Source organism: Anser brachyrhynchus (genome assembly GCF_964034855.1).
Source record: "Anser brachyrhynchus genome assembly, contig: SCAFFOLD_94, whole genome shotgun sequence".
NCBI classification, from domain to species: Eukaryota; Metazoa; Chordata; class Aves; order Anseriformes; family Anatidae; genus Anser; species Anser brachyrhynchus.
The window spans coordinates 487,221-512,824 of NW_027663678.1; the positions used below are offsets into that span (position 1 = coordinate 487,221).

Genomic DNA, 25,604 nt, shown 5'->3' on the forward strand with positions numbered 1-25,604 from the left:
TGGGGATGCACTGCAGTGAGTCCAGAGAGTGTACTGGCACCACTGGGGATGCACTGCAGTGACTCGAAAGAGTGCACTGGCACCACTGGGGAAGCAGTGCAGTGAGTCCAGAGAGTGCACTGGCACCACTGGGGATGCACTGCAGTGAGTCCAGAGAGTGCACTGGCAATACTGGGGATGCAGTGCAGTGAGTCCAGAGATGGCACTGGCACCACTGAGAATGCACTTCAGTGAGTCCAGAGAGTGCACTGGCACCACTGGGGATGCAGTGCAGTGAGTCCAGAGAGTGCACTGGCACCACTGGGGATGCACTGCAGTGAGTCCAGTGAGTGCACTGGCACCACTGGTGATGCAGTGCAGTAAGTTCAGAGAGTGCACTGGCACCACTGGGTATGCAGTGCAGTGAGTCCAGAGAGTGCAGTGGCACCACTGTGGATGCAGTGCAGTGAGTCCAGAGAGTGCACTGGCACCACTGGGGATGCACTGCAGTGAGTCCAGAGATTGCACTGGCACCACTGGGGATGCAGTTCAGTGAGTCCAGAGAGTGCACTGGCACCACTGGGGATGCAGTGCAGTGAGTCCAGAGAGTGCACTGGCACCACTGAGAATGCACTGCAGTGAGTCCAGAGAGCGCACTGGCACCACTGGGGATGCAGTGCAGTGAGTCCAGAGATTGCACTGGCACCACTGGGGATGCAGTGCTGTGACTCCAGAGAGCGCACTGGCACCACTGGTGATGCACTGCAGTGAGTCCAGAGAGTGCACTGGCACCACTGGGGATGCAGTGCAGTGAGTCCAGAGAGTGCACTGGCACCACTGGGGATGCACTGCAGTGAGTCCAGAGAGTGCACTGGCAATACTGGGGATGCAGTGCAGTGAGTCCAGAGAGTGCACTGGCACCACTGAGAATGCACTTCAGTGAGTCCAGAGAGTGCACTGGCACCACTGGGGATGCAGTACAGTGAGTCCACACAGTGCACTAGCACCACTGGGGATGCAGTGCAGTGAGTCCAGAGAGTGCACTGGCACCACTGGGGATGCACTGCAGTGAGTCCAGAGAGCGCACTGGCACCACTGGGGATGCAGTGCAGTGAGTCCAGAGATTGCACTGGCACCACTGGGGATGCAGTGCTGTGACTCCAGAGAGCGCACTGGCACCACTGGTGATGCACTGCAGTGAGTCCAGAGAGTGCACTGGCACCACTGAGAATGCACTGCAGTGAGTCCAGAGAGCGCACTGGCACCACTGGGGATGCAGTGCAGTGAGTCCAGAGATTGCACTGGCACCACTGGGGATGCAGTGCTGTGACTCCAGAGAGCGCACTGGCACCACTGGTGATGCACAGCAGTGAGTCCAGAGAGTGCACTGGCACCACTGGGGATGCAGTGCAGTGAGTCCAGAGAGTGCACTGGCACCACTGGGGATGCACTGCAGTGAGTCCAGAGAGTGCACTGGCAATACTGGGGATGCAGTGCAGTGAGTCCAGAGAGTGCACTGGCACCACTGAGAATGCACTTCAGTGATTCCAGAGAGTGCACTGGCACCACTGGGGATGCAGTACAGTGAGTCCACACAGTGCACTAGCACCACTGGGGATGCAGTGCAGTGAGTCCAGAGAGTGCACTGGCACCACTGGGGATGCACTGCAGTCAGTCCAGTGAGTGCACTGGCACCACTGGGGAAGCAGTGCAGTGAGTCCAGAGAGTGCAGTGGCACCACTGGTGATGCAGTTTAGTGAGTCCAGAGAGTGCACTGGCACCACTGGGGATGCAGTGCAGTGAGTCCAGTGAGTGTACTGGCACCACTGGGGATGCACTGCAGTGAGTCCAGAGAGTGCACTGGCACCACTGGGGATGCACTGCAGTGAGTCCAGAGAGTGCAGTGGCACCACTGGGGATGCACTGCAGTGAGTCCAGAGAGTGCACTGGCACCACTGGGGATGCAGTGCAGTGAGTCCAGAGAGTGCACTGGCACCACTGGGGATGCACTGCAGTGAGTCCAGAGAGTGCACTGGCACCACTGGGGATGCAGTGCAGTGAGTCCAGAGAGTTCACTGGCACCACTGGGGATGCGGTGCTGGGAGTCCAGAGAGTGCTTTGGCACAAGGGGGATGCAGTGCAGTTACTCCAGAGAGTGCACTGGCACCACCGGGGATGCAGTGCAGTGAGTCCAGAGAGTGCACTGGCACCACTGGGGATGCAGTGCAGTGAGTCGAGAGATTGCACTGGCACCACTGGGGATGCAGTGCTGTGACTCCAGAGAGCGCACTGGCACCACTGGGGATGCAGTGCAGTGAGTCCAGAGAGTGCACTGGCACCACTGAGAATGCACTTCAATGAGTCCAGAGAGTGCACTGGCACCACTGGGGATGCACTGCAGTGAGTCCAGAGAGTGCAGTGGCACCACTGGGGATGCACTGCAGTGAGTCCAGAGAGTGCTTTGGCACCAGTGGGGATGCAGTGCACTCCTAACAAACATAGCCTTACCCCCAACAACAAACCTCATAGCAGAGCTAACCATTATAATCACCTTATTCAACTGATCTGCCTTCACGATCATCCTAACAGGAATCGCAACCCTACTAACCGCCTCCTACACCTTATTCATACTACTAATGACCCAACTAGGCTCAATCCCCTCCCACATCACATCTATGCAAAACTCAACCACGCGAGAACACCTGCTCATAACACTCCACATTATCCCAATATTCCTCCTAATCCTCAAACCCGAACTGATCTCCGGAATCCCCTCATGCAAGTATAGTTTAAACCAAACATTAGACTGTGATTCTAAGAATAGAAGTTCAAACCTTCTTACCTGCCGAGGGGAGGGTTTAACCAACAAGAGCTGCTAACTCTTACATCTGAGCCTAAAACCTCAGCCCCCTTACTTTTAAAGGATAACAGCAATCCACTGGTCTTAGGAACCACCCATCTTGGTGCAAATCCAAGTAAAAGTAGTGAACCCCACACTACTAATCAACTCCCTCACACTACTCACGCTGACAATCCTCCTAACCCCAATCATCCTGCCATTTCTATTTAAAAACTTTAAAAACACCCCACAAGCCACCACCCGCGCTGTTAAAACCGCATTCCTAATTAGCCTAGCCCCTACAACCGCATTCATCTACTCGGGAGTAGAATCTGTCACCTGCCACTGGGAGTGAAAATTCATTATAAACTTTAAAATCCCCCTGAGCCTAAAAATAGACCAATACTCAATAACATTTCTTCCAATCGCCCTATTTGTAACATGATCAATCCTACAATTCGCCATATGATACATGGCCTCAGAGCCATACGTAACAAAATTTTTCACCTACCTACTGACATTCCTAGTCGCCATACTCCTCCTAACAACCGCAAACAACATATTCCTCCTATTCGTAGGCTGGGAAGGAGTACGAATCATGTCCTTCCTTCTCATCGGCTGATGACAAGGCCGAGCAGATGCCAACACCGCCGCCCTACGAGCCGTAATCTACAACCGAATCGGAGACATCGGACTGATCCTGAGCATAGCATGACTAGCTTCAACATTCAACACCTGAGAGATCCAACAAGCCGTACACCCCCACCAAACCCCAATCCTCCCCCTCATAGGATTAATCCTCGCAGCCGCAGGAAAATCCGCCCAATTTGGACTCCACCCATGACTGCCCGCAGCAATAGAAGGCCCCACCCCAGTATCAGCCCTACTGCACTCCAGTACCATAGTAGTAGCCGGAATCTTCCTGCTCATCCGCATGCACCCCCTGCTAGCCACCAACCAGACAGCCCTAACTGCCTGCCTATGCCTAGGTGCTCTATCAACCCTATTCGCTGCCACATGCGCCCTAACCCAAAATGACATCAAAAAAATCATTGCTTTCTCAACATCCAGCCAACTAGGACTAATAATAGTCACTATCGGACTAAACCTCCCACAACTAGCCTTCCTACACATCTCAACCCATGCCTTCTTTAAAGCCATACTATTCCTATGCTCAGGGTCTATCATCCACAACCTAAACGGAGAACAAGATATCCGAAAGATAGGAGGCCTACAGAAAATACTCCCAGTCACTACTTCCTGCCTAACCATCGGAAACCTGGCGCTGATAGGAACCCCATTCCTAGCCGGATTCTACTCAAAAGACCTCATCATCGAAAGCTTAAACACATCATACCTAAATACTTGAGCCCTACTCCTAACCCTTATAGCCACAGCATTCACCGCAACCTACAGCATCCGCATAACCATCCTAGTCCAAGCTGGACAAACCCGAATCCCCCCAATAGTATCAATAAACGAAAACAACCCACTAATCACCGCCCCCCTAACCCGACTCGCCCTAGGCAGCATTACAGCAGGAATAATCATTACCTCTTTCATCACACCAACCAAAACCCCCCCAATAACCATACCCCTTATCACCAAAACCGCTGCCATCCTCATAACAATCCTAGGAATCATCCTAGCCCTAGAACTATCGAACATAACACACACCCTCACTCACCCCAAACCAAACCCCCTCATAAACTTCTCCTCTGCATTAGGGTACTTCAACCCCCTAGTACACCGATTCTTCTCCAAAAACCTACTAGAAAAGGGACAAAACATTGCCCTACACTTGATCGACCTCTCCTGACTCAAAAAAATAGGGCCAGAGGGCCTTGCTGAACTACAAGTAGCCGCAAGCAAAGCCGCAACCTCAATACACACAGGGCTAATTAAGGCCTACCTAGGATCCTTCGCCCTCTCCATCCTGGTAATAATCCTAATAACACACAGACTCACTAATGGCCCCTAACATCCGCAAATCCCATCCCCTACTAAAAATAATCAACAACTCCCTAATCGACCTACCCGCCCCCTCCAACATCTCTGCCTGATGAAACTTCGGCTCCCTTCTAGCCATCTGCTTAGCCACACAAATCCTAACAGGCCTGCTACTAGCCATACACTACACCGCAGACACTTCACTCGCCTTCTCCTCAGTAGCTCACACATGCCGAGACGTCCAGTACGGATGGCTCATCCGCAACCTCCACGCCAACGGTGCTTCGCTCTTCTTTATCTGCATCTACTTACACATCGGACGAGGCCTCTACTACGGCTCCTACCTATACAAAGAAACCTGAAACACAGGAGTAATCCTCCTACTCACCCTAATAGCAACTGCCTTCGTAGGGTATGTCCTACCATGAGGACAAATGTCATTCTGAGGGGCCACCGTAATCACCAACCTATTCTCAGCCATCCCGTACATTGGGCAAACTCTAGTAGAATGAGCCTGAGGAGGATTCTCAGTAGACAATCCAACCTTAACCCGATTCTTCGCCATCCACTTCCTACTGCCCTTCCTAATTGCAGGAATCACCCTAGTCCACCTAACCTTCCTACACGAATCAGGCTCAAATAACCCACTAGGAATCGTATCAGACTGCGACAAAATCCCATTCCACCCATACTTCTCCATTAAAGACAGCTTAGGGCTTACCCTAATAATCACCCCTCTAATAGCACTAGCCCTATTTTCACCGAACCTCCTGGTTCTTGGAATCCTAGTTGGGAGTGGTTGGCCACATGAGATGTACAGGATTTTTACCTGTGATTTAGTCTTGACAAGGCTATGTAACTGGTTTACTAACGTCTCATAAGAAAGAAGCATGAGCGGTTAATGCAGTTGGCTTGAAACCCATCCCCAGTGGTGCAAGTGCACTCTCTGAACTCACTGAAGTGCATCCCCAGTGGTGCCAGTGCACTCTCTGCACTCACTGCAGTGCATCCCCAGTGGAGCCAGTGCAATCTCTGGACTCACTGCAGAGCATCCCCAGTGGTGCCAGTGCACTCTGTGGACTCACTGTAGTGCATCCCCAGTGGTGCCAGTGCACTCTCTGGACTCACTGCACTGCATCCCCAGTGGTGCCAGTGCAATCTCTGGACTCACTGCAGTGCATCCCCAGTGGTGCCAGTCCACTCTCTGGACTCACTGCACTGCATCCCCAGTGGTGCCAGTGCACTCTCTGGACTCACTGCACTGCATCCCCAGTGGTGCCAGTGCAGTCTCTGGACTCACTGCAGTGCATCCCCAGTGGTGCCAGAGCACTCTCTGGACTCACTGCACTGCATCCCCAGTGGTGCCAGTGCACTCTCTGGACTCACTGCACCGCATCCCCAGTGGTGTCAGTACACTCTCTGGACTCACTGAAGTGCATCCCCAGTGGTGCCAGTGCACTCTCTGGACTCACTAAACTGCATCACCAGTGGTGCCAGTGCACTCTCTGCACTCACTGCACTGCATCCCCAGTGGTACCAGTGCAATCTCTGGACTCACTGTAGTGCATCCCCAGTGGTGCCAGTGCACTCTCTGGACTCACTGCAGTGCATCCCCAGTGGTGCCAGTGCACTCTCTGGACTCACTGCAGTGCATCCCCAGTGGTGCCAGTGCACTCTCTGGACTCACTGCACTGCATCCCCAGTGCTGCCAGTGCACTCTCTGCACTCACTGCACTGCATTCCCAGTGGTGCCAGTGCACTCTCTGGACTCACTGCTGTGCATCCCCAGTGGTGCCAGTGCACTCTCTGGACTCACTGCACTGCATCCCCAGTGGTGCCAGTGCACTCTCTGGACTCACTGCAGTGCATCCCCAGTGGTGCCAGTGCACTCTCTGGACTCACTGCACTGCATCCCCAGTGGTGCCAGTGCACTCTCTCGAGTCACTGCACTACATCACCAGTAGTGCCAGTGCACTCACTGGACTCACTGTACTGCATCATCGGTGGTGCCAGTGCACTCTCTGGACTCACTTCACTGCATCCCCAGTGGTGCCAGTGCACTCTCTGGACTCACTGCACTGCAGGCCCAGTGGTACCAGTGCACTCACTGGACTCACTGTACTGCATCACCAGTGGTGCCAGTGCACTCTCTGGACTCACTGCACTGCATCACCAGTGGTTCCAGTGCATTCACTGGACTCACTGTACTGCATCTCCAGTGGTGCCAGTGCACTCTCTGGACTCACTGCACTGCATCCCCAGTGGTGCCAGTGACCTCTCTGGACTCACTGCTCTGCATCCCCAGTGGTGCCAGTGTACTCACAGGATTCACTGCACTGCATCCCCAGTGGTGCTAGTGCACTCTCTGGACTCACTGCAGTGCATCCCCAGTGGTGCCAGTGCACTCTCTGGACTCACTGAAGTGCATCCCCAGTGGTGCCAGTGCACTCTCTGGGCTCACTGAAGTGCATCCCCAGTGGTGCCAGTACACTCACTGGACTCACTGCACTGCATCCCCAGTGGTGCCAGTGCACTCTCTGGACTCACTGCACTGCATCCCCAGTGGTGCCAGTGCACTCTCTGGACTCACTGTAGCGCATCCCCAGTGGTGCCAGTGCACTCTCTGGACTCACTGCAGTACATCCCCAGTGGTGCCAGTGCACTCTCTGGACTCACTGAAGTGCATTCTCAGTGGTGCCAGTGCACTCTCTGGGCTCACTGAAGTGCATCCCCAGTGGTGCCAGTACACTCACTGGACTCACTGCACTGCTTCCCCAGTGGTGCCAGTGCACTCTTTCGAGTCACTGCAGTGCATCCCCATTGGTGCCAGTGCACTCTCTGGACTCACTGTAGCGCATCCCCAGTGGTGCCAGTGCACTCTCTGCACTCACTTCACTGCATCCCCAGTGGTGCCAGTGCACTCTCTGGATTCACTGCACTGCATCCCCAGTGGTGCCAGTGAAGTCTTTGGACTCACTGCACTGCATCCCCAGTGGTGCCAGTGCACTCTGTGGAGTCACTGAAGTGCATCCCCAGTGGGGATGGACCGCGGCTGGAGCGGCTGGCGCGGCTGGAGGACCTACCGCGGCTGGAGCGGTTAACGCGGCTGAAGCGGATGCCGCGGCTGGTGCGGCTGGAGAGGCTGCCGCGGCTGGAGCAGTGCAGTGAGTCCAGAGAGTGCACTGGCACCTTGGGGATGCAGTGCAGTGAGTAAAGAGAGTGCACTGGCACCATTGGGGATGCAGTGCAGTGAGTCCAGAGAGTGTACTGGCACCACTGGGGATGCAGTGCAGTGAGTGCAGAGAGTGCACTGGCACCACTGGGGATGCAATGCAGTGAGTCCAGAGAGTGCACTGGCACCACTGGGCATGCAGTGCTGTGAGTCCAGAGAGTGCACTGGCAACACTGGGAATGCACTACAGTGACTGCAGAGACTGCACTGACACCACTGCGGATGCAGTGCCGCGAGTCCAGAGAGTGCACTGGCACCACTGGGGATGCGGTGCCAGGAGTCCAGAGAGTGCTTTGGCACCACTGGGGATGCACTGCAGTGACCCCAGAGAGTGCACTGGCACCACTGGGGATGCAGTGCCGTGAGTCCAGAGAATGCACTGGCACCACTGGGGATACGGTGCCGGGAGTCCAGAGAGTGCACTGACACCACTGGGGATGCGGTGCAGTGACTGCAGAGAGTACACTGGCACCACCGGGGATTCACTGCAGTGAGTCCAGAGAGTGCACTGGCACCACCTGTGATGCAGTGCAGTGAGTCCAGTGAGTGCACTGGCACCACTGGGGATGCAGTGCTGTGAGTCCAGAGAGCGCACTGGCACCACTGGGGATGCAGTGCAGTCAGTCCAGTGAGTGCACTGGCACCACTGGGGGTGCAGTACAGTGAGTCCAGAGAGTGCACTGACACCACTGGGGATGCACTGCAGTGAGACCAGAGAGTGCACTGGCACCACTGGGGAAGCAGTGCAGTGAGTCCAGAGAGTGCACTGGCACCACTGGGGATGCACTGCAGTTAGTCCAGAGAGTGCACTGTCACCACTGGGGATGCAGTACAGTGAGTCCACATAGTGCACTGGCACCACTGGGGATGCAGTACAGTGAGTCCAGAGAGTGCACTGGCACCACTGGGGATGCAGTGCAGTGAGTCCAGAGAGTGCACTGGCACCACTGGGGATGCAGTACAGTGAATCCAGAGAGTGCACTGGCACCACTGGGGATGCAGTGAAGTGAGTGCAGAGAGTGCACTGGCACCACTGGGGATGCAGTGCAGTGAGTCCAGGGAGTGCACTGGCACCACTGGGGATGCAGTGCAGTGAGTCCAGTGAGTGTACTGGCACCACTGGGGATGCACTTCAGTGAGCCCAGAGAGTGCACTGGCACCACTGAGAATGCACTTCAGTTAGTCCAGAGAGTGCACTGGCACCACTGGGGATGCACTGCAGTGAGTCCAGAGAGTGCACTGGCACCACTGGGGATGCGCTACAGTGAGTCCAGAGAGTGCACTGGCACCACTGGGGATGCAGTGCAGTGAGTCCAGAGAGTGCACTGGCACCACTGGGGATGCAGTGCAGTGAGTCCAGTGAGTGTACTGGCACCACTGGGGATGCACTTCAGTGAGTCCAGAGAGTGCACTGGCACCACTGGGAATGCACTGCAGTGAGTCCAGAGAGTGCACTAGCACCACTGGGGATGCAGTGCAGTGAATCCTGTGAGTACACTGGCACCACTGGGGATGCAGAGCAGTGAGTCCAGAGAGCTCACTGGCACCACTGGGGATGCAGTGCAGTGAGTCCAGAGAGTGCACTGGCACCACTGGAGATGCAGTACAGTGAGTCCAGTGAATGCACTGGAACCACTGGTGATGCAGTGCAGTGAGTCCAGAGAGTGCACTGGCACCACTGGTGATGCAGTGCAGTGAGTCCAGTGAGTGCACTGGTAAGACTGGGCCTGCAGTGCAGTGAGTCCAGAGAGTGCACTGGCACCACTGGGGATGCAGTGAAGTGAGTCCAGAGAGTGCACTGGCACCACCGATGATGCAGTACAGTGAGTCCAGTGAGTGCACTGGCACTACTGGGGATGTAGTGCAGTGACTCGAGAGAGTGCACTGGCACCACTGGGGATGCAGTGCAGTGAGTCCAGAGAGTGCACTGGCACCACTGGGGATGCACTGCAGTGAGTCCAGAGAGTGCACTGGCACCACTGGGGATGCAGTGCAGTGAGTCCAGAGAGTGCACTGGCACCACTGGGGATGCAGTGCAGTGAGTCCAGAGACTTCACTGGCACCACTGGGAATGCAGTGCAGTGAGTGCAGAGAGTGCACTGGCAGCACTGGGGATGCAGTGCAGTGAGTCCAGAGAGTGCACTGGCACCACTGGGGATGCACTGCTGTGAGTCCAGAGAGTGCACTGGCACCACTGGGGATGCACTACAGTGAGTCCAGAGATTGCACTGGTACCACTGGGGATGCAGTGCAGTGAGTGCAGAGAGTGCACTGGCACCACTGGTGATGCAGTTTAGTGAGTCCAGAGAGTGCACTGGCACCACTGGGGATGCACTTCAGTGAGTCCAGAGAGTGTACTGACACCACTGGGGATGCGGTGCAGTGAGTCCAGAGAGTGCACTGGCACCACTGGGGATGCAGTGCAGTGAGTCCAGAGAGTGCACTGGCACCACTGGGGATGCACTGCAGTGAGTCCAGAGAGTGCACTAGCACCACTGGGGATGCAGTGCAGTGAATCCTGTGAGTACACTGGCACCACTGGGGATGCAGAGCAGTGAGTCCAGAGAGCTCACTGGCACCACTGGGGATGCAGTGCAGTGAGTCCAGAGAGTGCACTGGCACCACTGGAGATGCAGTACAGTGAGTCCAGTGAATGCACTGGAACCACTGGTGATGCAGTGCAGTGAGTCCAGAGAGTGCACTGGCACCACTGGTGATGCAGTGCAGTGAGTCCAGTGAGTGCACTGGTACCACTGGGCCTGCAGTGCAGTGAGTCCAGAGAGTGCACTGGCACCACTGGGGATGCAGTGAAGTGAGTCCAGAGAGTGCACTGGCACCACCGATGATGCAGTACAGTGAGTCCAGTGAGTGCACTGGCACTACTGGGGATGTAGTGCAGTGACTCGAGAGAGTGCACTGGCACCACTGGGGATGCAGTGCAGTGAGTCCAGAGAGTGCACTGGCACCACTGGGGATGCACTGCAGTCAGTCCAGAGAGTGCACTGGCACCACTGGGGATGCAGTGCAGTGAGTCCAGAGAGTGCACTGGCACCACTGGGGATGCAGTGCAGTGAGTCCAGAGACTTCACTGGCACCACTGGGAATGCAGTGCAGTGAGTGCAGAGAGTGCACTGGCAGCACTGGGGATGCCGTGCAGTGAGTCCAGAGAGTGCACTGGCACCACTGGGGATGCACTGCAGTGAGTCCAGAGAGTGCACTGGCACCACTGGGGATGCACTGCAGTGAGTCCAGAGAGTGCACTGGCACCACTGGGGATGCACTACAGTGAGTCCAGAGATTGCACTGGTACCACTGGGGATGCAGTGCAGTGAGTGCAGAGAGTGCACTGGCACCACTGGTGATGCAGTTTAGTGAGTCCAGAGAGTGCACTGGCACCACTGGGGATGCACTTCAGTGAGTCCAGAGAGTGTACTGACACCACTGGTGATGCGGTGCAGTGAGTCCAGAGAGTGCACTGGCACCACTGGGGATGCAGTGCAGTGAGTCCAGAGAGTGCTCTGGCACCACTGGGGATGCACTGCAGTGAGTCCAGAGACTGCACTGGCACCACTGGGGATGCAGTGCAGTGAGTCCAGAGAGTGCACTGGCACCACTGGGGATGCAGTGCAGTGAGTCCAGAGAGTGCACTGGCACCACTGGTGATGCAGTCCAGTGAGTCCAGTGAATGCACTGGCACCACTGGGGATGCAATGCTGTGACTCCGGAGAGTGCACTGGCACCACTGGGGATGCAGTGCAGTCAGTCCAGTGAGTGCACTGGCACCACTGGGGATGCAGTGCAGTGAGTCCAGGGAGTGGAATGGCACCAATGGGGATGCACTTCAGTGAGTCCAGAGAGTGCACTGGCGCCACTGGGGATGCAGTGCAGTGAGTCCAGAGATTGCACTGGCACCACTGGGGATGCAGTGCTGTGACTCCAGAGAGCGCACTGGCACCACTGGGGATGCAGTGCAGTGAGTCCAGAGAGTGCACTGGCACCACTGGGGATGCACTGCAGTGAGTCCAGAGAGTGCACTGGCACCACTGGGGCTGCAGTGCAGTGAGTCCAGAGAGTGCACTGGCACCACTGGGGATGCACTGCAGTGAGTCCAGAGATTGCACTGGCACCACTGGGGATGCAGTGCAGTGAGTCCAGAGAGTGCACTGGCACCACTGGGGATGCACTACAGTGAGTCCACAGAGTGCACTGGCACCACTGGGGATGCTCTGCAGTGAGTCCAGAGATTGCACTGGCACCACTGGGGATGCAGTGCAGTGAGTGCAGAGAGTGCACTGGCACCACTGGGGATGCACTTCAGTGAGTTCAGAGAGTGCACTTGCACCACTGGGGATGGGTTTCAAGCCAACTGCATTAACCGCTCATGCTTCTTTCTTATGAGACGTTAGTAAACCAATTACATAGCCTTGTCAAGACTAAATCACAGGTAAAAATCCTGTACATCTCATGTGGCCAACCACTCCCAACTAGGATTCCAAGAACCAGGAGGTTCGGTGAAAATAGGGCTAGTGCTATTAGAGGGGTGATTATTAGGGTAAGCCCTAAGCTGTCTTTAATGGAGAAGTATGGGTGGAATGGGATTTTGTCGCAGTCTGATACGATTCCTAGTGGGTTATTTGAGCCTGATTCGTGTAGGAAGGTTAGGTGGACTAGGGTGATTCCTGCAATTAGGAAGGGCAGTAGGAAGTGGATGGCGAAGAATCGGGTTAAGGTTGGATTGTCTACTGAGAATCCTCCTCAGGCTCATTCTACTAGAGTTTGCCCAATGTACGGGATGGCTGAGAATAGGTTGGTGATTACGGTGGCCCCTCAGAATGACATTTGTCCTCATGGTAGGACATACCCTACGAAGGCAGTTGCTATTAGGGTGAGTAGGAGGATTACTCCTGTGTTTCAGGTTTCTTTGTATAGGTAGGAGCCGTAGTAGAGGCCTCGTCCGATGTGTAAGTAGATGCAGATAAAGAAGAGCGAAGCACCGTTGGCGTGGAGGTTGCGGATGAGCCATCCGTACTGGACGTCTCGGCATGTGTGAGCTACTGAGGAGAAGGCGAGTGAAGTGTCTGCGGTGTAGTGTATGGCTAGTAGCAGGCCTGTTAGGATTTGTGTGGCTAAGCAGATGGCTAGAAGGGAGCCGAAGTTTCATCAGGCAGAGATGTTGGAGGGGGCGGGTAGGTCGATTAGGGAGTTGTTGATTATTTTTAGTAGGGGATGGGATTTGCGGATGTTAGGGGCCATTAGTGAGTCTGTGTGTTATTAGGATTATTACCAGGATGGAGAGGGCGAAGGATCCTAGGTAGGCCTTAATTAGCCCTGTGTGTATTGAGGTTGCGGCTTTGCTTGCGGCTACTTGTAGTTCAGCAAGGCCCTCTGGCCCTATTTTTTTGAGTCAGGAGAGGTCGATCAAGTGTAGGGCAATGTTTTGTCCCTTTTCTAGTAGGTTTTTGGAGAAGAATCGGTGTACTAGGGGGTTGAAGTACCCTAATGCAGAGGAGAAGTTTATGAGGGGGTTTGGTTTGGGGTGAGTGAGGGTGTGTGTTATGTTCGATAGTTCTAGGGCTAGGATGATTCCTAGGATTGTTATGAGGATGGCAGCGGTTTTGGTGATAAGGGGTATGGTTATTGGGGGGGTTTTGGTTGGTGTGATGAAAGAGGTAATGATTATTCCTGCTGTAATGCTGCCTAGGGCGAGTCGGGTTAGGGGGGCGGTGATTAGTGGGTTGTTTTCGTTTATTGATACTATTGGGGGGATTCGGGTTTGTCCAGCTTGGACTAGGATGGTTATGCGGATGCTGTAGGTTGCGGTGAATGCTGTGGCTATAAGGGTTAGGAGTAGGGCTCAAGTATTTAGGTATGATGTGTTTAAGCTTTCGATGATGAGGTCTTTTGAGTAGAATCCGGCTAGGAATGGGGTTCCTATCAGCGCCAGGTTTCCGATGGTTAGGCAGGAAGTAGTGACTGGGAGTATTTTCTGTAGGCCTCCTATCTTTCGGATATCTTGTTCTCCGTTTAGGTTGTGGATGATAGACCCTGAGCATAGGAATAGTATGGCTTTAAAGAAGGCATGGGTTGAGATGTGTAGGAAGGCTAGTTGTGGGAGGTTTAGTCCGATAGTGACTATTATTAGTCCTAGTTGGCTGGATGTTGAGAAAGCAATGATTTTTTTGATGTCATTTTGGGTTAGGGCGCATGTGGCAGCGAATAGGGTTGATAGAGCACCTAGGCATAGGCAGGCAGTTAGGGCTGTCTGGTTGGTGGCTAGCAGGGGGTGCATGCGGATGAGCAGGAAGATTCCGGCTACTACTATGGTACTGGAGTGCAGTAGGGCTGATACTGGGGTGGGGCCTTCTATTGCTGCGGGCAGTCATGGGTGGAGTCCAAATTGGGCGGATTTTCCTGCGGCTGCGAGGATTAATCCTATGAGGGGGAGGATTGGGGTTTGGTGGGGGTGTACGGCTTGTTGGATCTCTCAGGTGTTGAATGTTGAAGCTAGTCATGCTATGCTCAGGATCAGTCCGATGTCTCCGATTCGGTTGTAGATTACGGCTCGTAGGGCGGCGGTGTTGGCATCTGCTCGGCCTTGTCATCAGCCGATGAGAAGGAAGGACATGATTCGTACTCCTTCCCAGCCTACGAATAGGAGGAATATGTTGTTTGCGGTTGTTAGGAGGAGTATGGCGACTAGGAATGTCAGTAGGTAGGTGAAAAATTTTGTTACGTATGGCTCTGAGGCCATGTATCATATGGCGAATTGTAGGATTGATCATGTTACAAATAGGGCGATTGGAAGAAATGTTATTGAGTATTGGTCTATTTTTAGGCTCAGGGGGATTTTAAAGTTTATAATGAATTTTCACTCCCAGTGGCAGGTGACAGATTCTACTCCCGAGTAGATGAATGCGGTTGTAGGGGCTAGGCTAATTAGGAATGCGGTTTTAACAGCGCGGGTGGTGGCTTGTGGGGTGTTTTTAAAGTTTTTAAATAGAAATGGCAGGATGATTGGGGTTAGGAGGATTGTCAGCGTGAGTAGTGTGAGGGAGTTGATTAGTAGTGTGGGGTTCACTACTTTTACTTGGATTTGCACCAAGATGGGTGGTTCCTAAGACCAGTGGATTGCTGTTATCCTTTAAAAGTAAGGGGGCTGAGGTTTTAGGCTCAGATGTAAGAGTTAGCAGCTCTTGTTGGTTAAACCCTCCCCTCGGCAGGTAAGAAGGTTTGAACTTCTATTCTTAGAATCACAGTCTAATGTTTGGTTTAAACTATACTTGCATGAGGGGATTCCGGAGATCAGTTCGGGTTTGAGGATTAGGAGGAATATTGGGATAATGTGGAGTGTTATGAGCAGGTGTTCTCGCGTGGTTGAGTTTTGCATAGATGTGATGTGGGAGGGGATTGAGCCTCGTTGGGTCATTAGTAGTATGAATAAGGTGTAGGAGGCGGTTAGTAGGGTTGCGATTCCTGTTAGGATGATCGTGAAGGCAGATCAGTTGAATAAGGTGATTATAATGGTTAGCTCTGCTATGAGGTTTGTTGTTGGGGGTAAGGCTATGTTTGTTAGATTGGCCAGCAATCATCAGGTAGCTATGAGTGGTAGGAGAGGTTGTAGGCCTCGTGTGAGTAGTAGAATTCGGCTGTGCGTACGTTCATAGTTTGTGTTGGCTAGGCAGAATAGTATGGAGGAAGTTAGTCCATGGGAAATTATTAGGATCATTGCCCCTGAGAATGATCAGTGGGTTTGGATTATTCCTGCGGCGATAACTAGGCCTATGTGGCTAACGGATGAATAAGCGATTAGTGATTTTAGGTCTGTCTGTCGTAGGCAGATTGAGCTAGTCATTAGGGCGCCTCATAGGGCCAGGGTTAGGAAGGGGTAGTGCAGGAGGTTGGACAGTGGGCCCATAAATAGAGTGACTCGTATAATTCCGTATCCTCCTAGCTTTAGTAGTAGGGCGGCGAGGAGTATTGAGCCTGCGATGGGTGCTTCTACGTGGGCTTTTGGCAGTCAGAGGTGTAGGCCGTATAGTGGGGCTTTTACTATGAATGCTATGAGCAGTGCTAGACCTGATAGTATTCCTGTCCATGAGGTGGATAGGGTTGGGTGGGTTAGTTGTAGGGTTGGCAGGTGCAGGGTGCCAATTTTCACGTATAGGTGTATGATTGTGATTAGCAGGGGTAGAGAGCTTACTAGCGTGTAGAATAGCAGGTAGATGCCAGCGCTTAGGCGTTCTGGTTGGTTCCCCCATCGGGTGATTAAGATTAGGGTGGGAATGAGGGTTGCTTCAAATGAGATGTAAAATAGTGCTAGTTCTGTGGTGGAAAAGGCTAGTAGGATGAATGGCTGGACTGCGACTAAGGTTGAGATAAAGATTCGTTTGCGTTGTAGGGGTTCTTGTTGCAGGTGGTTTTGGCTTGCTATGATTATGAGTGGGAGTAGTCAGCAGGATAGTACTAGGAGGGGGGATGAGATTTGGTCAATTCCTGTTCAGTTGGATAAAAATTTGTAGGGGTAGTAGGTTGGGATTAATCGCTGTAGGCTTAGGGCAGCGATTAGGAGGCTGTATAAGGTGGTGTTAGTCCATAGAAATTTTGGTGGAGACAGCAGGGCTGTTGGAAGAAGTATGATTGTGGGTAGGATGATTTTTAGCATTGCAGGAGGTTTAGGTTGTGTAGATGGTCGGAGCCATGTGTGCGGGTGGAGGCTACTAGGATGGCCAGGCCTGTGCCCGCCTCACACGCTGAGAAGGTTAGCATGAGAATTGGTACCATGGTGAATGAGGAGACTTGGTTTTCGATGGATCATATTGATAGGCCTACGAATATCGATAATATTATGCTTTCAAGGCGTAGTAGGGCGGATACTAGGTGGGTTCGGTGGAAGGCTAGTCCTAGTCCGCTGAAAATGAAGGCTGAGTAGAAGCTTAAATGTAGGGGCGACATAAGAAAGTTACAGGGTTGGCTGTAATCTGCTGGGTCGAAACCAGCTATCTTTTTGGTTAGACTAACTTTCTGTTATTCTGCTCATTCTAGGCCCCCTTGAATTCACTCGTAGGCCAGTCCGAGTGTTAGGAGAAGGAGGATCACTACAGTTCAGGTGAGGGTCATTAGGGGGGATTGGAGTTGGACGGCTCATGGCAGGGGGAGTAGGAGGGCGATTTCTAGGTCGAATAGGACGAACAGGATGGCTACTGAGGAAGAATCGGACTGAGAATGGTAATCGAGCAGATCCAAGTGGGTCGAATCCACATTCGTACGGTGAGAGTTTCTCTGAGTCGGGGTTTATTTGGGCGAGTCAGAAGTTTAATGCGGTTAGGGCGGCGCTTAGGATTGATGATAGGGCGAATATGAACATGAGTGCGTTCATTGCTCTCCTCTGGGTTTATACCAGATTCTAGAGATTGGAAGTCAATTGTAATTAATATACTAGAAGAGCAAGATCCTCATCAGTAGATGGTTATGTAGAGGAATAGTCAGATGACGTCTACGAAGTGTCAGTATCAGGCTGCTGCCTCGAATCCGAAGTGGTGGTCTGATGTAAAGTGGAACTTGATCAGTCGGAAGAGGCAGACGGTCAGGAAGGAGGATCCGATGATTACGTGGAGTCCGTGGAATCCAGTGGCAACGAAGAAGGTAGATCCGTAGACGCTATCGGCGATTGAGAATGGGGCTTCGTGGTATTCTATTGCTTGTAGGGCTGTGAAGTAGAATCCCAGGAGGATCGTTAGGGTTAGGGCGTGGATGGCGTGTTTTCGGTTTCCTTCTGTGATGCTGTGATGGGCTCACGTTACGGTAACGCCTGAGGCTAGTAGGATGGCTGTGTTTAGTAGGGGGACTTCTATCGGGTTGAGTGGTTTAATTCCTGTTGGGGGTCATTGGCCTCCTAGTTCTGGGGTTGGGGCCAGGCTCGAGTGGAAGAACGCTCAGAAGAACCCTAAGAAGAAGAATGCTTCGGATGTGATGAAAAGGATTATGCCGTATCGTAGGCCTTTTTGGACTGTGGGAGTGTGATGGCCTTGGAAGGTGCTTTCTCGTACAATGTCTCGTCATCATTGGAGTATTACTAGGAGTATTGAGATGAGGCCTAGGGTTAGTAGTATGGATGAGTTGTAGTGGAATCACATGATTAATCCTGAGGTTGTGAGTAGGGCGGCGGCTGCCCCGAAGATTGGTCAAGGGCTTGGGTCAACTATGTGGTATGAGTGTGCTTGGTGTGCCATTAGATGTTTTCTTGTAAGTATAGGCTTAGAAGGAGCACGAAGACGTAGGCCTGGATTATGGCTACTGCTACTTCTAGGATGGTTAGGAGTAGTAGGATGATTATTGTTAGGATGGATACTGCAGGAAGGGTGGGTATTAATGCAATGGAGGCTGTAGAGATGAGTTGGATGAGTAAGTGTCCTGCTGTAAGGTTGGCTGTAAGGCGGACTCCGAGGGCTAGGGGGCGGATTAGTAGGCTGGTTGTTTCGATCAGGATTAGTGCGGGGATTAGGGGTGTAGGGGTACCTTCGGGTAATAGGTGGGCTAAAGAGGCTGATGGTTGGTTTCGTAGGCCTGTTAGTAGTGTGGCGAGCCATAGTGGGAAGGCTAGGGCTATGTTCATAGATAGTTGGGTGGTTGGGGTGAATGTATATGGAAGGAGGCCTAGAAGGTTGATTGTAAGAAGTATGATTATTAGGGATGTAAATATTATGGCTCATTTGTGGCCATTTTTGTCGAGTGGGACTATTAGTTGTTTTGTTTTGTGATTAGGTGAAGGAGTCATGTTTGGATAGTAGAAAGGCGGTTGTTGATTCATCGGTTGTTTGGGGACGGGAATAGTAGGGCTGGGAAGAGTAGGGATAGTAGGATTAAGGGGATGCCGAATAGATTGGGGCTGGAAAATTGGTCAAAGAAGCTTAGGTTCATGGTCAGGATCATGGTGTGGGTTTGGTAGTGAGGGAGGTCTTATTTGATGGGGGGTTGGTTGTGGTGAAGGCTAGTAGTTTTGGTTGGATGAGGAGTGCTAGGGTTAATCAGGTTATAATTATGATTGAAAATCATGGTGCGGGGTTAAGCTGTGGCATATCATTAAGGAGGGGGAAGTCCCTCTTTGGCTAGCTTAAAAGGCTAGTGCTGTTGCATAGCTTCTTAATGATTAGGATGATGATAGAAGGGACGATCAGGCCTCGAAATGTGGGAGTGGGGTTGATTCTACTACAATGGGTATGTAGCTGTGATTAGCCCCGCAAATTTCTGAGCATTGTCCGTAAAAAATCCCAGGCCGGGTGGTAATGAATGAAGTTTGGTTTAGTCGGCCTGGGATTGCGTCTGTTTTAACTCCGAGCGTTGGGACTGCTCAGGAGTGGAGTACGTCTCCTGCAGTAATGATCACGCGGATGGGGGATTCTATTGGGATAACTACGCGGTGGTCAACTTCTAGCAGTCGGAAGTGGCCGTTGGGTAAGTCTGGGGTGGGCACTATGTAGGAGTCGAAGGATAGGTCTTTGAAGTCTGTGTATTCGTAGCTTCAGTATCATTGGTGGCCGATGGCTTTTAGGGTGAGGTCTGGTTCATCGATTTTGTCCATTATGTAGAGGATTTGTAGGGATGGGAGGGCGAGGAGTACCAGGACGATAGCAGGTAGGATTGTCCAGATCAGCTCTACTTCTTGGGCGTCTACAGCATTGGACGAGAGTTTTTCTGTTAGTATGTGGGCTAAAAGGTAGAGAACTAGGCTGCAGATAGCTAGGGCAACGATTAGGGCGTGGTCGTGGAATTCAACGAGTTCTTCTATGATGGGTGATGAGGCGTCTTGGAATCCTAGTTGGGAGTGGTTGGCCACATGAGATGTACAGGATTTTTACCTGTGATTTAGTCTTGACAAGGCTATGTAATTGGTTTACTAACGTCTCATAAGAAAGAAGCATGAGCGGTTAATGCAGTTGGCTTGAAACCAGCATGTGAGGGTTCGATTCCTTCCTTTCTTGTACTTGGACGAAGGCCGGTTCCTCGAAAGTATGGTATGGGGGAGGGCAGCCGTGGATTCATTCAACGTTTGTGGTAGTTAGTTCTGGTTGTAGGACTTTTCGTTTGGCCGGAAAGGCTTCTCAGATGATGAATATTAGTATGATTACGGCTACTATTGAGATTAGGGAGCCGATGGAGGAAATGGTGTTTCATAGTGTGTAGGCGTCGGGATAGTCCGAGTATCGTCGGGGTATTCCTGCTAGGCCTAGGAAGTGCTGGGGGAAGAACGTTAGGTTTACTCCTGTAAATATTACCCCGAAGTGGGCTTTTGCTCATGTTTGGTGTAGGGTAAACCCAGTGAGTAGTGGGAATCAGTGAGTAAATCCTGCTAGAATGGCAAAGACGGCGCCTATGGATAGGACGTAGTGGAAGTGGGCAACTACGTAGTACGTGTCGTGCAGGGCGATGTCTAGGGAAGAGTTTGCAAGAACGATTCCTGTTAATCCTCCGATGGTAAATAGGAAGATAAATCCTAGAGCTCATAGTATTGGGGGGGTCTCATTTGATTGTTCCTCCGTGCAGGGTGGCTAGTCAGCTAAATACTTTGATTCCGGTAGGGATGGCAATGATTATAGTGGCTGATGTAAAGTAGGCTCGGGTATCAACGTCTATTCCTACTGTAAACATGTGGTGAGCTCAGACGATGAATCCTAGGAAGCCGATGGATAGTATGGCTCAGACTATTCCCATGTAGCCGAAGGGCTCCTTTTTGCCTGAGTAGTACGTGACTACGTGTGAGATGATTCCGAACCCCGGTAGGATCAGAATATAGACTTCTGGGTGTCCGAAGAATCAGAATAGGTGTTGGTACAGGATTGGGTCTCCTCCTCCAGCGGGGTCGAAGAATGTGGTGTTTAGGTTTCGATCAGTTAGTAATATTGTAATACCGGCGGCGAGTACGGGGAGTGATAGAAGGAGTAGGATGGCGGTAATTAGTACGGATCAGACAAATAGTGGGGTTTGGTATTGTGAGAGTGCGGGGGGTTTTATGTTGATGGCTGTGGTGATAAAGTTGATGGCCCCAAGGATGGAGGAGATACCGGCTAAGTGGAGTGAGAAGATAGCCAGGTCTACTGAAGCTCCGGCGTGGGCAAGGTTACCTGCTAGGGGAGGGTAGACAGTTCAGCCTGTGCCGGCGCCAGCTTCTACAGTGGATGAGGCTAGGAGGAGGAGGAATGATGGGGGGAGGAGTCAAAAGCTTATGTTGTTTATTCGCGGGAATGCTATGTCGGGGGCACCGATTATGAGGGGGACTACTCAGTTGCCGAATCCTCCGATCATGAGCGGATGCAGTGCAGTGAGTCCAGAGAGTGCACTGGCACCACTGGGGATGCACTGCAGTGAGTCCAGAGAGTGCACTGGCACCACTGGGGATGCACTTCAGTGACTCCAGAGAGTGCACTGGCACCACTGGGGATGCAGTGCAGTGAGTCCAAAGACTTCACTGGCAAAACTGGGGATGCACTGCAGTGAGTCCAGAGACTGCACTGGCACCACTGGGGATGCAGTGCAGTGAGTCCAGAGAGTGCACTGGCACCACTGGGGATGCAGTGCAGTGAGTCCAGAGAGTGCACTGGCACCACTGGTGATGCAGTCCAGTGAGTCCAGTGAATGCACTGGCACCACTGGGGATGCTGTGCAGTGAGTCCAGAGAGTGCACTGGCACCACTGGGGATGCACTGCAGTGAGTCCAGAGATTGCACTGGCACCACTGGGGATGCAGTGCAGTGAGTCCAGAGAGTGCACTGGCACCACTGGGGATGCACTACAGTGAGTCCACAGAGTGCACTGGCACCACTGGGGATGCTCTGCAGTGAGTCCAGAGATTGCACTGGCACCACTGGGGATGCAGTGCAGTGAGTGCAGAGAGTGCACTGGCACCACTGGGGATGCACTTCAGTGAGTTCAGAGAGTGCACTTGCACCACTGGGGATGGGTTTCAAGCCAACTGCATTAACCGCTCATGCTTCTTTCTTATGAGACGTTAGTAAACCAATTACATAGCCTTGTCAAGACTAAATCACAGGTAAAAATCCTGTACATCTCATGTGGCCAACCACTCCCAACTAGGATTCCAAGAACCAGGAGGTTCGGTGAAAATAGGGCTAGTGCTATTAGAGGGGTGATTATTAGGGTAAGCCCTAAGCTGTCTTTAATGGAGAAGTATGGGTGGAATGGGATTTTGTCGCAGTCTGATACGATTCCTAGTGGGTTATTTGAGCCTGATTCGTGTAGGAAGGTTAGGTGGACTAGGGTGATTCCTGCAATTAGGAAGGGCAGTAGGAAGTGGATGGCGAAGAATCGGGTTAAGGTTGGATTGTCTACTGAGAATCCTCCTCAGGCTCATTCTACTAGAGTTTGCCCAATGTACGGGATGGCTGAGAATAGGTTGGTGATTACGGTGGCCCCTCAGAATGACATTTGTCCTCATGGTAGGACATACCCTACGAAGGCAGTTGCTATTAGGGTGAGTAGGAGGATTACTCCTGTGTTTCAGGTTTCTTTGTATAGGTAGGAGCCGTAGTAGAGGCCTCGTCCGATGTGTAAGTAGATGCAGATAAAGAAGAGCGAAGCACCGTTGGCGTGGAGGTTGCGGATGAGCCATCCGTACTGGACGTCTCGGCATGTGTGAGCTACTGAGGAGAAGGCGAGTGAAGTGTCTGCGGTGTAGTGTATGGCTAGTAGCAGGCCTGTTAGGATTTGTGTGGCTAAGCAGATGGCTAGAAGGGAGCCGAAGTTTCATCAGGCAGAGATGTTGGAGGGGGCGGGTAGGTCGATTAGGGAGTTGTTGATTATTTTTAGTAGGGGATGGGATTTGCGGATGTTAGGGGCCATTAGTGAGTCTGTGTGTTATTAGGATTATTACCAGGATGGAGAGGGCGAAGGATCCTAGGTAGGCCTTAATTAGCCCTGTGTGTATTGAGGTTGCGGCTTTGCTTGCGGCTACTTGTAGTTCAGCAAGGCCCTCTGGCCCTATTTTTTTGAGTCAGGAGAGGTCGATCAAGTGTAGGGCAATGTTTTGTCCCTTTTCTAGTAGGTTTTTGGAGAAGAATCGGTGTACTAGGGGGTTGAAGTACCCTAATGCAGAGGAGAAGTTTATGAGGGGGTTTGGTTTGGGGTGAGTGAGGGTGTGTGTTATGTTCGATAGTTCTAGGGCTAGGATGATTCCTAGGATTGTTATGAGGATGGCAGCGGTTTTGGTGATAAGGGGTATGGTTATTGGGGGGGTTTTGGTTGGTGTGATGAAAGAGGTAATGATTATTCCTGCTGTAATGCTGCCTAGGGCGAGTCGGGTTAGGGGGGCGGTGATTAGTGGGTTGTTTTCGTTTATTGATACTATTGGGGGGATTCGGGTTTGTCCAGCTTGGACTAGGATGGTTATGCGGATGCTGTAGGTTGCGGTGAATGCTGTGGCTATAAGGGTTAGGAGTAGGGCTCAAGTATTTAGGTATGATGTGTTTAAGCTTTCGATGATGAGGTCTTTTGAGTAGAATCCGGCTAGGAATGGGGTTCCTATCAGCGCCAGGTTTCCGATGGTTAGGCAGGAAGTAGTGACTGGGAGTATTTTCTGTAGGCCTCCTATCTTTCGGATATCTTGTTCTCCGTTTAGGTTGTGGATGATAGACCCTGAGCATAGGAATAGTATGGCTTTAAAGAAGGCATGGGTTGAGATGTGTAGGAAGGCTAGTTGTGGGAGGTTTAGTCCGATAGTGACTATTATTAGTCCTAGTTGGCTGGATGTTGAGAAAGCAATGATTTTTTTGATGTCATTTTGGGTTAGGGCGCATGTGGCAGCGAATAGGGTTGATAGAGCACCTAGGCATAGGCAGGCAGTTAGGGCTGTCTGGTTGGTGGCTAGCAGGGGGTGCATGCGGATGAGCAGGAAGATTCCGGCTACTACTATGGTACTGGAGTGCAGTAGGGCTGATACTGGGGTGGGGCCTTCTATTGCTGCGGGCAGTCATGGGTGGAGTCCAAATTGGGCGGATTTTCCTGCGGCTGCGAGGATTAATCCTATGAGGGGGAGGATTGGGGTTTGGTGGGGGTGTACGGCTTGTTGGATCTCTCAGGTGTTGAATGTTGAAGCTAGTCATGCTATGCTCAGGATCAGTCCGATGTCTCCGATTCGGTTGTAGATTACGGCTCGTAGGGCGGCGGTGTTGGCATCTGCTCGGCCTTGTCATCAGCCGATGAGAAGGAAGGACATGATTCGTACTCCTTCCCAGCCTACGAATAGGAGGAATATGTTGTTTGCGGTTGTTAGGAGGAGTATGGCGACTAGGAATGTCAGTAGGTAGGTGAAAAATTTTGTTACGTATGGCTCTGAGGCCATGTATCATATGGCGAATTGTAGGATTGATCATGTTACAAATAGGGCGATTGGAAGAAATGTTATTGAGTATTGGTCTATTTTTAGGCTCAGGGGGATTTTAAAGTTTATAATGAATTTTCACTCCCAGTGGCAGGTGACAGATTCTACTCCCGAGTAGATGAATGCGGTTGTAGGGGCTAGGCTAATTAGGAATGCGGTTTTAACAGCGCGGGTGGTGGCTTGTGGGGTGTTTTTAAAGTTTTTAAATAGAAATGGCAGGATGATTGGGGTTAGGAGGATTGTCAGCGTGAGTAGTGTGAGGGAGTTGATTAGTAGTGTGGGGTTCACTACTTTTACTTGGATTTGCACCAAGATGGGTGGTTCCTAAGACCAGTGGATTGCTGTTATCCTTTAAAAGTAAGGGGGCTGAGGTTTTAGGCTCAGATGTAAGAGTTAGCAGCTCTTGTTGGTTAAACCCTCCCCTCGGCAGGTAAGAAGGTTTGAACTTCTATTCTTAGAATCACAGTCTAATGTTTGGTTTAAACTATACTTGCATGAGGGGATTCCGGAGATCAGTTCGGGTTTGAGGATTAGGAGGAATATTGGGATAATGTGGAGTGTTATGAGCAGGTGTTCTCGCGTGGTTGAGTTTTGCATAGATGTGATGTGGGAGGGGATTGAGCCTCGTTGGGTCATTAGTAGTATGAATAAGGTGTAGGAGGCGGTTAGTAGGGTTGCGATTCCTGTTAGGATGATCGTGAAGGCAGATCAGTTGAATAAGGTGATTATAATGGTTAGCTCTGCTATGAGGTTTGTTGTTGGGGGTAAGGCTATGTTTGTTAGATTGGCCAGCAATCATCAGGTAGCTATGAGTGGTAGGAGAGGTTGTAGGCCTCGTGTGAGTAGTAGAATTCGGCTGTGCGTACGTTCATAGTTTGTGTTGGCTAGGCAGAATAGTATGGAGGAAGTTAGTCCATGGGAAATTATTAGGATCATTGCCCCTGAGAATGATCAGTGGGTTTGGATTATTCCTGCGGCGATAACTAGGCCTATGTGGCTAACGGATGAATAAGCGATTAGTGATTTTAGGTCTGTCTGTCGTAGGCAGATTGAGCTAGTCATTAGGGCGCCTCATAGGGCCAGGGTTAGGAAGGGGTAGTGCAGGAGGTTGGACAGTGGGCCCATAAATAGAGTGACTCGTATAATTCCGTATCCTCCTAGCTTTAGTAGTAGGTCGGCGAGGAGTATTGAGCCTGCGATGGGTGCTTCTACGT

General features: G+C 51.8%; 1 long non-coding RNA gene across 1 annotated transcript in view; it reads right to left on the reverse strand.

Annotated features, from left to right (window-relative positions):
* Positions 1–5,365: 5,365 nt before the first annotated feature.
* LOC308187059 overlaps positions 5,366–25,604 on the reverse strand; it is an 85,341-nt gene continuing 65,102 nt past the window's right edge. Inside the window, exon 3 of the long non-coding RNA XR_013944438.1 lies at positions 5,366–5,535. This is a non-coding gene — a long non-coding RNA (uncharacterized lncRNA). The remainder of the gene's footprint in view (positions 5,536–25,604) is intronic.